Source organism: Rhinolophus hipposideros (genome assembly GCF_964194185.1).
Source record: "Rhinolophus hipposideros genome assembly, chromosome: 23".
NCBI classification, from domain to species: Eukaryota; Metazoa; Chordata; class Mammalia; order Chiroptera; family Rhinolophidae; genus Rhinolophus; species Rhinolophus hipposideros.
In genome coordinates, this window is record NC_138069.1 from 16,888,434 (window position 1) to 16,898,984 (window position 10,551).

Genomic DNA, 10,551 nt, shown 5'->3' on the forward strand with positions numbered 1-10,551 from the left:
TGTCTTGTTTCCTCAGCTATAAAATGAGCATAACAATTCCTGCTTCTCCAGGCTCATGTGAGAATTACATGAGATGAATTAAATGAGATGTCGTAGGCCTGAATAAAGTGATAGCAAAGGAAAAACTAAGGTCCATTCCTGCTCCACGGCCCACGTTAGGGTGGTCAGACGTAATTGGTCCTACGTTGTACCTGGCAACATGATCAGTTTTCTGAGCCAAGATAAATATTAGGTTGGTGCAAAAGTAATTGCAGTTTAACAGGTTAAAAATAATTGCAAAAAAATTGCAATTACTTTTGTATCAACCCAATAATAAAATCAAATGGTATATGCCCTCCCAAACTAGGTGGGTTTGAGAGTGGGGTTTCCACTAAACACTTAACCTGACCTCTGGGTTAATGTTGGACAAGATTTACAGTTGAACCTTAATCTTCTGCCCCTGTCCTCCAGGTGGTATAAAAATAGAGGTGGGAGAGGTGCCAAGATGACAACAATGTAGGCACAAGCACAACAGGGGATGGGGGTGCTGACCAGGCCAATCTGGAACCAGCCTCTTCCCTACCGGGAACCCTCTGGGAACACTGCAGTGGTTTTCCTGAGATGTCCAGACCCGCAGGCAGCAATGCCATGACCCCTCCAGTCCCTGTAAAGAGGAATGCCAGCACTTGGAGCATACACCAGGGCAGACCTGGCGTCCCTCCAGACATAGTAACTGCTCAATAAACACAAATTCATTGGACTGGGGAGACAGCCATGAGGACACTGACAAGCAAATAACAAATTGCACAAGCAGCAGGTCACTGCAATTAAACCAAGGAGGACAGTCAGCTATTAATATCAGACAGTGGGCAGGGTTAACAGCCATGGAGGGTGACTGTGAAAAAGAGTCACCTCCTGCGCCCACAGGGCTTTCCCTCTGCGGTGGCCTTCTCAAGAGGGCTGAATAGCAGCAAGTGCCCTCCTGGCTTCAGCACCCTCCTGCCTTTGTGGAGCCCCAAATAGTCTGTCTTGGTGCCCCCACGTTAGGGCCCTGGCCTCTCCCACTCCTGCCTACCTCCTAGTACCCCACAGCCTTTTATCTGCACCTCCATTGTGATGCCTATCAGAATGAGCCCAATTAGAGTTCTTTCTGCCCAAGCCTATCTCCTCCTTAGGATCCTAAACTCCCCAGGGCAGGATTTGTCCTGTGCCTCTGCTGTGTCCCCAGTGGTGGAAGCCAACCCCTGTCCTGTAATGGATGCTTAACAAAGTGTTTTGAAATGAAAGTTAAGGTGAGAAGGAGAAGGGAACTTAGGAAGAAGGGAAAGAAAGATGCGAGAGGGGAGAAGAAGGAAAGAAGAGAGGGAGGAAGGAAGAGGGGGATAAGCAAGGCCGCTAGCCATGTCTGTTCTCTGAATCAGAGGACACAAGCCTAGCCCTATGTTTGGTTCTAACAGTCTACTTGGAAGGATACGGTGGCCACACAGAGCCTGGCTCCTGTCCTTCTGTCCTGTCGCTGGCTGTGTCGCTGGCCTAGACCTGCTCTCTGCCCTATCACTCCCCGGCACCCTTTGGCAAGCCACCTCTGAGGAGGTGCTCCTGGGTGCCATCCAGGGGGTGGGGGTCTGGCAGGAACCACACCAACCCAGGGAGCACGGCCAAGAAGGAGTCTGCAAGGCAGATGCCGCCCCTCTCCTGCAGCCTTGATTAGAGAAATTGAGATGTTAATAATATTCCGAGATGCAAGGTGCTAATTAAAGTTAATTACTGTTTCCTTGTGAAGTAACCTCTCCTCGTGTTTACCAGGAGCAAGGCTGCCAGCCGCTCCCCTGGCTTGTGCCAATCACGATGCCTGCTGCTCAGTGTCCCCACACCCTCACAGGTGCCCTCAGCTGCCCCAGCCCAGCGCAGGCAGGCCCCACGATCTGAGGTTCCCACACCCTGCCTCTTGGCATAGTACCCAGAGCAGCCCTGCCAAGGAACATGGGGACAGGGGCACATGAGTGGCCCACGGGGCCTGGGGCTAGTGGCCTCAGGGCTGGCACCCCTGTCCTCTGCCTCCTTCCCTCGTTCAGAGTCTTGCCCTGTCTCTTTCCATCACCTGGACCTGGAGCGAGTAACTGAACCTCTTAGAATTTCAGTTTTCTTATCTGCAAATGGGGCTAATAATTTCTACCTTGTACAGTTGTGAGGATCAAATGAGACGCTGCCTGTAAAATGCTCACCACACTCACATAGCTGGGATTTAATAAGCTCTCAATTAAGGTTAACTGTGATTATTGTTGTCTTTGTTAATAACCATCTCCCTCCCAAATCCCTCTCCTGTGTGGTCTGGCTGCAGGAGGGGGGTGGGTCAGCTGAGTGCACACACTGACATACCACCCCAGGCACACTGCATACATAATCCTGCGCCAGCACACCTGAGGAGCTCTCTCCCCTCGTGGAGGGCCTCCACTCCCTGGCCCCCCGGCTCATCCTCTTATGGCCCTGGTCTCAGCCTCACTCAGGGAAGTAAAGAGAAGAGAAAGAAAGCTAATAGCACTCTCAGGAATAACTTTGTAAAGCCCAGAATGTGTGTGTGTGTGTGTGTGTGTGTCGACTCTTGTGTTCCAGGCTTCATAGGGCTTTGGGGGAGAGGCCACCCTCTTGGGAGCCTCAGGTTGCCATGACAACCATTGCAGGTGCACACCTCCAATCTCCTCTACACCCCCCCAACCACAGCCACTCTGGCCAGTTCTTGGGGAGACACAATTTCTCTGATGGGAGTCTCCCCATCTTTATCCTAGGCTACCTCTCTGTCCCTTGCCTGCCATATCAGGAAGCCCCTGGACCAGGGACAGGGTCAAGGGACAAGCCAGAGCCCGAGAAATGATTCTTTTTCAACCCAAGCTTCCTCTGGGGGCTTAGTGCTAATGAGTTAAAATTGCTGTCACCTTTGATTTGGGAGGACAAAAGCTTCTGAAGGGGCCTCCCTAGGTATAGCATGGGTGATCAAAGGGTCAGAACCCCCTGCTGGCTTTTCTCTGAGGGTGACACTGGCTAGCCCAGCCTGGAGCATTTCCTGTTTATGGGTTTAGAAGTGAAGGGGAGGGGATCTGAGGCTGGGCATCCCGCCCAGATTAGGGAGTGAGGGTGGGTTGAAGGGACTTTGGTAGCACCACAGCGCCCTGGGAAACCCCCAGGGCGCTGCTGTTCCTGGTGGCTTCTGTACTTTACCCATTCTGGTCCCAAACCCAAATTGCAAGCGTAACCTTGCTGAGGGCAGACCCTGTCCTTGGCTTCCTATTGCAAGCTTGATCGCTTCCTGCCTGTAGGGGTGGCTGTAGGGATCTGGGTTTCTTCCTCCAAAGCCCATGCCTCCTGGCTCTTGCTCCTTCCTTACACCTGCCTCTTTCCCAGTCTCCCTCTCACCCCCATCTCACTCTCTTCTCCCCTCCCCCACCTCCTTCCCCCTCTCCACCACAGTCCTTCTCACCTACCTCCTTACACACCCGTGGCTTACCCACCCTCTGCCTCCCTTTTCTTGCTCTGGCTGCAAAATCCCCAAGCAGATTTTCCTTCCTTCCTTCCTTCCTTCATTCATTCAGCAAACATTTTTGAGTGGTGGGAAATAAATTAAACAAGATTCTTGCTTCCTGCAAGCTTTTACTCTAGTGGGAAGAGACAAATTGAACAAGTAAACAAAGAAATAAATAATGATAGATTGGGGTAAGGTCAAGGAGAAGGACAAAAGGGGAGCTGTGAGAGATTACAAGGGCACCTTCTAATCTCCTACTTAGATATGGAGGAAAAGAGTCAAGGAGAATAGGCGATAGGGGCCACCTGAGGCAGGGATTTGGCAGAGGCTGTCCCCCAGTGCATCTGTAAGCAGTGGATGTGGAAGCCACTGGAGCCTGCCCCGATCTGCCCGTTCGCCACCCGCTCTGATGGATACCTTCCTCCTCAGTCAACCATGCCAGACAGAGGCATAGCATCAGGGAAACCTCCTCCCTGCCACCCCCAGCCCTACTTCCAGACCACCAGTTTTTTCCAACTACTTGGCTCTCCTGATAATACTGATACTCTTGAGATGAGGGGCAAAGTTCCAGTCTTGGGGGGACCTAAAGGGGGAAACAATACATGGGCAAGAAAAACGTGACCATCTCAAGTACAGCCTCAAACCTGAACCACTACAGCTATAAGAAATAAAATATGCATGTGCTGAGAGGGTTTTGGAGGGATGCTGACCAGGAAAGGGTTCATCAGAGCAGTTTGCTGTGGGCGTAGCACTGGGAGGGTTGGGGTGCATGCAGAGGGCACTGGGCATGTGGGAGAGCGCCAAACCACGTGGAGTCACGAGCACATTCACAAACAGAGCTCGAGGACTTTGCCCTCGCAGTGCTGCAGCCCCATGAAATATTTAGGCTTCTGGACGGCGCTCATCCTTTATTGTCCCCCTCAGCAAGTACACTGCCCCTATATCATTTCTGGCTGCCCCCCTCTTCCTGCTAGATGTAGAAAAGGGAGAATCAAACTGCAGACCGGAGGAGGGTCTGTTCCTACCCTGTGGGCAGGGGGCAGGACCCAAGTCTCCCAATACTCCCCCCACAGGCAAGGTAATTTTTGCTCCCAAGAAACGGAGAGCAGAATAAGAAGGGGGATTGGAAGATGCCTACTTCAGGCTCCTGAAGGGCCCAGGGAAAGGAAAGGAGTCTGGCGTGATGATCAAAGCTGCCTTTTATTTAGCACTTACTATTTATTGTGCTAAGCAGTTTACATGCATTATCACCTTGAATCCACACTACACATGTAGGATTTATTATCCCCATTTTATGGAGAAACTGGCGCTCAGAGAGGATTAAGTAAGTAGCCCAAGGCAATCCACAGGCCAGCGCCAGAGGCCAAGCTCCACGTATTGGAGTCCTCTGCAACAAACTGCAGAGGAGACAAGGCTTAGTTGGAGGGCGGTGGGAGTAGAGGTGTGGGTGAGTGTGTGTGTGTGTGTTTGTGTGTATGTATGTGTGTGTGAAGTCATGACAGGGGGCAGCACCTGCCCCAGTCCCTCTTATTCCCCAAAGACGAGGCTGCTTTCAGTATAATCCCCTCCTCCTTCACTCCAAAATGGATCAGCCCCAGCCACAACTCCTAAATACTTCACTTGCTTATTAGACAAACATTATTGGCCAGAGATTGGGAGACCCTGAGGAAGGGGGAAAAGGAAGGTGAGGAGATAGGGAGAGCAGGAGAGAGAGTGAAGCGAGCCAGAGTGAGAGCCAGAGAGAGACTAGTGGCAAAGGCAAAAGCAGCTGAGTGTGAGGGAACACTAGGGACAGTTGGGCATGGGTGTTAGAGTGACCCACTGCCGGGACATCCACTGGATGGTGACAGGATGGAGGGAAGGTGTAGACAGAACTCCTGCCCCCACCCAGCTGTCTCTACCCACCCATACCCCCTCACACCCCCGTTTCTTCCCCTCCCCCACTGTCCTCTCCAGAACAATTCTAATTAGACTAAGTGACTAAGAGGCAGTTTCAGCCTGAACAGCCAATTAGGCTGGGAAGAAGAGAAAGTAGCTTCCCCAAGTCTCCCACCCCCTCATCTGCCTTTTACGTAAAAGTATCATAGCCCAAAACTCAAGTTCCCCTGCTCCTGCTCCTCCCTCACTGCCCACTGTGTCCCCATTACCTGTATCCAGGCAGCCCCCAGCCCACTGCTTAGTTCCCACCTTGAGCCCCTCCATCCTCAGGCCTTGAGTCCATTCAAAGCTTCCTGGCAGAGGGTGCAAGGAAAAAGTGGGGGCTTCCTTGGGAGGCTATCTTTTGGAGTCTCTTTATTTCTGCTGTTTCTCTTCTCTGTTTCTCTCTCTTTCCTCTTCCCCTGGCACTTATTTCTAACATCCATGGACCAGGCCTACTGGTTGCCATGGAGACGCAGTGTGCAGCTGGATGGTGAGTGTGTGAGAGGAGCTGTGCACGCTCTGTAGCTCGGGTGGCTGTGTGTGAAACGTATCGATGTGCAAGGAAGCATTCTTCAAGACCTCCCTGAAGTGACACCCAAGCCAAGGAGAGACTCCAAAAGGCCCGGATGACCCTAAACTCCTTGGCTATATTCATTTGGGACGTATCCTGTCTCTCAGCCCCTGAAGGTCAGATACTAAATTCTGCTCAGTTCAGGCTCTGGATTGGCAGATTGTGGAGGGGCCCCAAGCTGCCCCTCCTGTTCGCGAGGATTGGGAACCCCAGTAAAGGAACAGGAGTAGGCAGAGACCTTTCCTGTATGGGAACAACTGGAGTGAAGATTAAGCTGTGTGGATGGGCCGACTGATGAGGTCCGCAGCCCCACACCACACTAGGGGATAGGTGTGGGGAGGTTGGTCTAGCAAGCCGGAAATTCCCCTTGTTTCTATTTACTTGACCTAGTATTTATCCAGAAGGTTGGGAGAAGTGAGAGACCTAGGTTGCTGCCCTCAGAAAGCTTAGCATCTTAGAGGAATTAGGCTAATTTCTTCATGGGTTCTCATCTCAGGGCCTTGGCAGCTGTACTAGGAATGCTCTGTTCTGAGCTCTAACTCTTTAGGATGCCTTAGAGAAGCTGCGCAGGCCACACTGAATAAGGCAGCCCCTGCCTCTCCCCCACCTCCAGTTATCCTCCTTCATGTCCCACTGTTTGTTTCCTTCACAGCACTTTAACACAATCTATAATTATCCCATTTGTTTGTTTATTGTCTGTCTTTTCCACTGGAATGTAAGTCCCAAAAGGCAGTAGGGACCATGGCTGTCTAATTCAGTGCTGTAATACCAACACCTGCACAGGGCCTGACACATTGTAGGTGTTAAGCATGTGTTAAATAATGGGCAAATTATTTCATTGAAGCCCCACAAATAATCCTCCATGACGGTAAGCATTATTCTCCCTATTTTACAGATGAGGAAACCAAGGCTCAGTTACCTGTCCAAGGTCATACCACTAGGAAGTGGTGCAGCCAGAGTTCTAATGTAGGTCTCTGACTTCAGGTGTAATAGGAGGAGGGGACTATATTCCCTAACCTACACTGCACCTGGTTCCTCTTCCTGTCTGACTCTGGATGTGTCTCCCAACCCAGGCATCCCCAGAGAAACCTGGAAGAAGGAGGGAGGAGGACAATTAGAACCTGTTAAGAATGTAAATCTGACCTATTCTTTCAGAGGCTTAGGATCCCACAATGGCACCCTCCTGCCCTCCTTAGGTTGACCAGTAGACCCTTCTAGGTCTGGTTCCTGCCCTCCTTTCCAACTTCTCTTGTCCTTTTGAACTACCTCACCTTCTCCTCCTCCACCTACAGGCCCTTGCACACACTATTCCTTCAGGCTGCAACACTGACCCCTTTCTCAGTGGACTGTTCCCCATCTGCCCTTTGAAACTCAGCTCTGGCACCACCCCTTCCAGGAAGCCTTCTGGACTCCTGCTGGAGGAAACACCTCCTTTGGCTCTCCTGAGTTTACAGCTCAGGGCAGAGCTGAACACATGATGTGGTGGTCATTGTTTACCTGCCAGCTTTTCTCATAGAGATCTTGTGTCATTCTTTGAGCTGGCACAAGGGAGGGGCTCAGGAAATGAGTGAATCAACCAGGGGCAAGTCCCTCCACCCGACATCTTTTCCAGGGCTCGGCCTTAACAGAAGCTCCTCATCCCCCATTGTCTGGCCAAGACAGGGGTGGGGATGAGGTGGGGCCCTCCCACTGATTCCGTGCCTCCTCTGATCTGGAGGTGAGGCCTCTGGGTTAGGGGCCAGTCACCCTGGCCATGGCCCGGAGACGGTTGGTGAGGGGCACAGGGTTGCACACTGAGCCAGGGAGCTGAGCTGACCTTGTGAATTCAGACTGACAGAGGGGCCTTTATCTTTCCTTTCCCTCTCCCCACCCCCTACCTCCAACGCCAGGCTCCGGAAGCACCTGATCCAGCCCTGATTTTGGCGGTGTCTTCTTCATTCCCACCCCCAGCCCATCCACCACAGCAGATCCAACCTCGCGTCTCGGGAGGTGGCGAGGGGACCTGCGGTGGGCGCCAGGCCCTGTGAAGCCTTGCGAATGGGAATGAAGGGGCGCCCACGACCCCAGCTGTACCCGCGGTCGATCTGGGTTTACACGGAAGCTCATCCAGGATTAGTCCCTGCGCTCGGCTAATCCCTGCCGCAGAACCGACCCCGCGGTCCGGGAGCCGGGCCCAGGCTGCAGGGGGGGGATGAGGCGCGCGGGCCAAGCGGAAGCGAACGGCACGCGGGGGGAGGGGCGCCCGGGAGGAGGGGCCGGGAAAGCAGCCTATCCGGTCTCTATTATTCCTCCTCTCGGGAGCCGGGGTTTACCCGCGAGCCGGACCGAGGAGGCCCGGGCCGCTTGGGCCCAGAAGCAGGGGTGCGGGTTGCAGTCGTAGACGGGGACTGAGACCTTTTCGGGTCCCCAAGTCGACTTCCAACTTTCGTGCTGGAGCGTGGGAGGGAGCGACAGACAGACAGATGTCTCCCGCCTCTTCTCCCATCCAGCTCCGCAGTTGGTACTCGCTGCCAAATGGGGTTAGCGGGAATGGATACATGCCCCTTGGAGGAAGGCAGCAGGGTGTGACCCCAGCGCCGCCCCCCACCCCACCCCACCCCTGCCATGTCTAGCCTGCACCTTGGCTCCTGGTGGGGATGAGGTACTGGAGCCGGTTGGGCCTAGCAGACCGGCTTGGGGGCACTCGGAAGTGCACGGAATAAACAACCTGTCCTCAGTCTGCGTCCTCTTGCCCCCATCCCTGCTTGGTATCGATTAATCCCAGTCTGGGCTGGGTGCTCTTATCCCAAGCGTGTCCCCTGACCCCCTCCAAGGTCTCTCCTATCCCAGATTTAACCACCAGCATCTCCCCGGGACGCAGGCTGAGGGCCCGGAAGAAGCGAAGTGGGGTCCGGTTTTCACACTTTTATTGTAAAGCTCGGGAGTAATTACACGGGTCTTTCATTGACAGCTCAGCAAACAAACCGGAAACGAACCGAACCGGAGGGGGTAGGGGCGGTGCCTGCGCATGCTCGCGGCTGGGGTGGGGAGAGGTCAGAGAAAGAGAAAGACAGAAAGAGACAGAAATCATTACAAATCAACGGGATTGTGCTCGCAGCGCCAGGGATGGGGGTAGAGTGGAGGCGGGGCGGGAGCCCTTCCCGGGAGGAGCGAGGCGGTGGGAAGTGGCACGAACCAAGAGAAACACGACCCCAATGTGGGCACTGAGGTGCCCCAAACCCCCCTCCCCGATCCCCACCCCCCAGCACACGAGAGAGACACGGCCCCCCTCCCCACTCAAATAACCCGAGGAGACACAGTCTCCCTCTCCCCACGGGCAGACACACCCGCCGGGGAACCCCATGGGCGAGACACAGTCCCCCCTCCCAGAGAAGTCCCGTGTGGAGACTTTCTCATGGCCAACACAAGCCCTCCCACCACCAGGAGACAGCCCCCACCCAGGGAAGAAATGGCTCCATAGGCCAGGCCCTCAGGAAAGAGGCACCCCAGAACCCTAGGAGAAAAGACAACTCAGAGCTGGCTAGTCTCTTCCCAAAGTGCTACAGGTCAGAGACCCCCAGAGCAGAGATGCAGGGAAGGCCAGAAACATCCCTTCCCAGACATGCTTCAGAGATCTCCCCCTTCCCTGGGAAGAGAGATGGCCCAAGACTGACATGCCTTAAGTACTCCCAGGAACCCTGGGAGGAAAACAGGCTCCCAGAGAGCCTGGGTAGGGAGACATGCTCCCATGGTCCCCAGTGGGAATGCATGTCTCCCTAGAGACTCCCAAGGGAAGAGATAGGGGCTAGGAAGCCCCCCGAGGTTAGGGATGCTGCAGAGACCCTCCCCTGGGGTGTGAGACACACTTCAGGGACCCTAGGAGAGAAATATGTCCCCATACACCCTCCCCCTACCAAGATACATACTCTGAAGTAGGGGGGTGGGGACCAACTAGGTCCCCTCTAGGAAGACACTGACTGGGTCAGGCTGGGTTGGGGGGGTCTCCTCTGGCCAAATGTCGCCTATTTGTACATAAAACTGTACGCGACACAAGGCATTGGGGAAGGGCTTCACAGACCTAGGACCAAAAGGAGTGGTCCCCAATGCTGTCACCCATCCCCTGCCCACCTTTGGTTTCACCTCTCAAGTGCCCAGGTGGTGACAGATTCAGCACCCCAACCCCAACCAGGGGGCTAGGGACTCTGCCTTGGCCTGTGGGAAGGGCTCCTCCTCTGTGCTTCTCAGCCCTCCCAGCCATCTGGGCTACCCCTTCCTTCTGGCTTTTCCATTGTGCAAAATGCTTCTCTGCCCTTCCACCCAGTGCTCAGGGGTCTCCAAGACCAAAGCAAGATGCCCAGGCCACCAGAGGCTTCTGAGAAAGGGAGTCCACTAACCCCAGGAGTGTCTCCTGTCTGGACCACCCTCTCCACCAAGCAAATGGGCCTCATACAATCTTGCCAGAATCCTGACCTTCAGGACTCAGGACATCCTCGAGGCCACTGCCCCATCAGCTGGGTACCTCATGTTACCAACTCCATCACTATTGCACCTGCCCCGTTTGTGCAGGGGGAATGGGCTGTCTCTT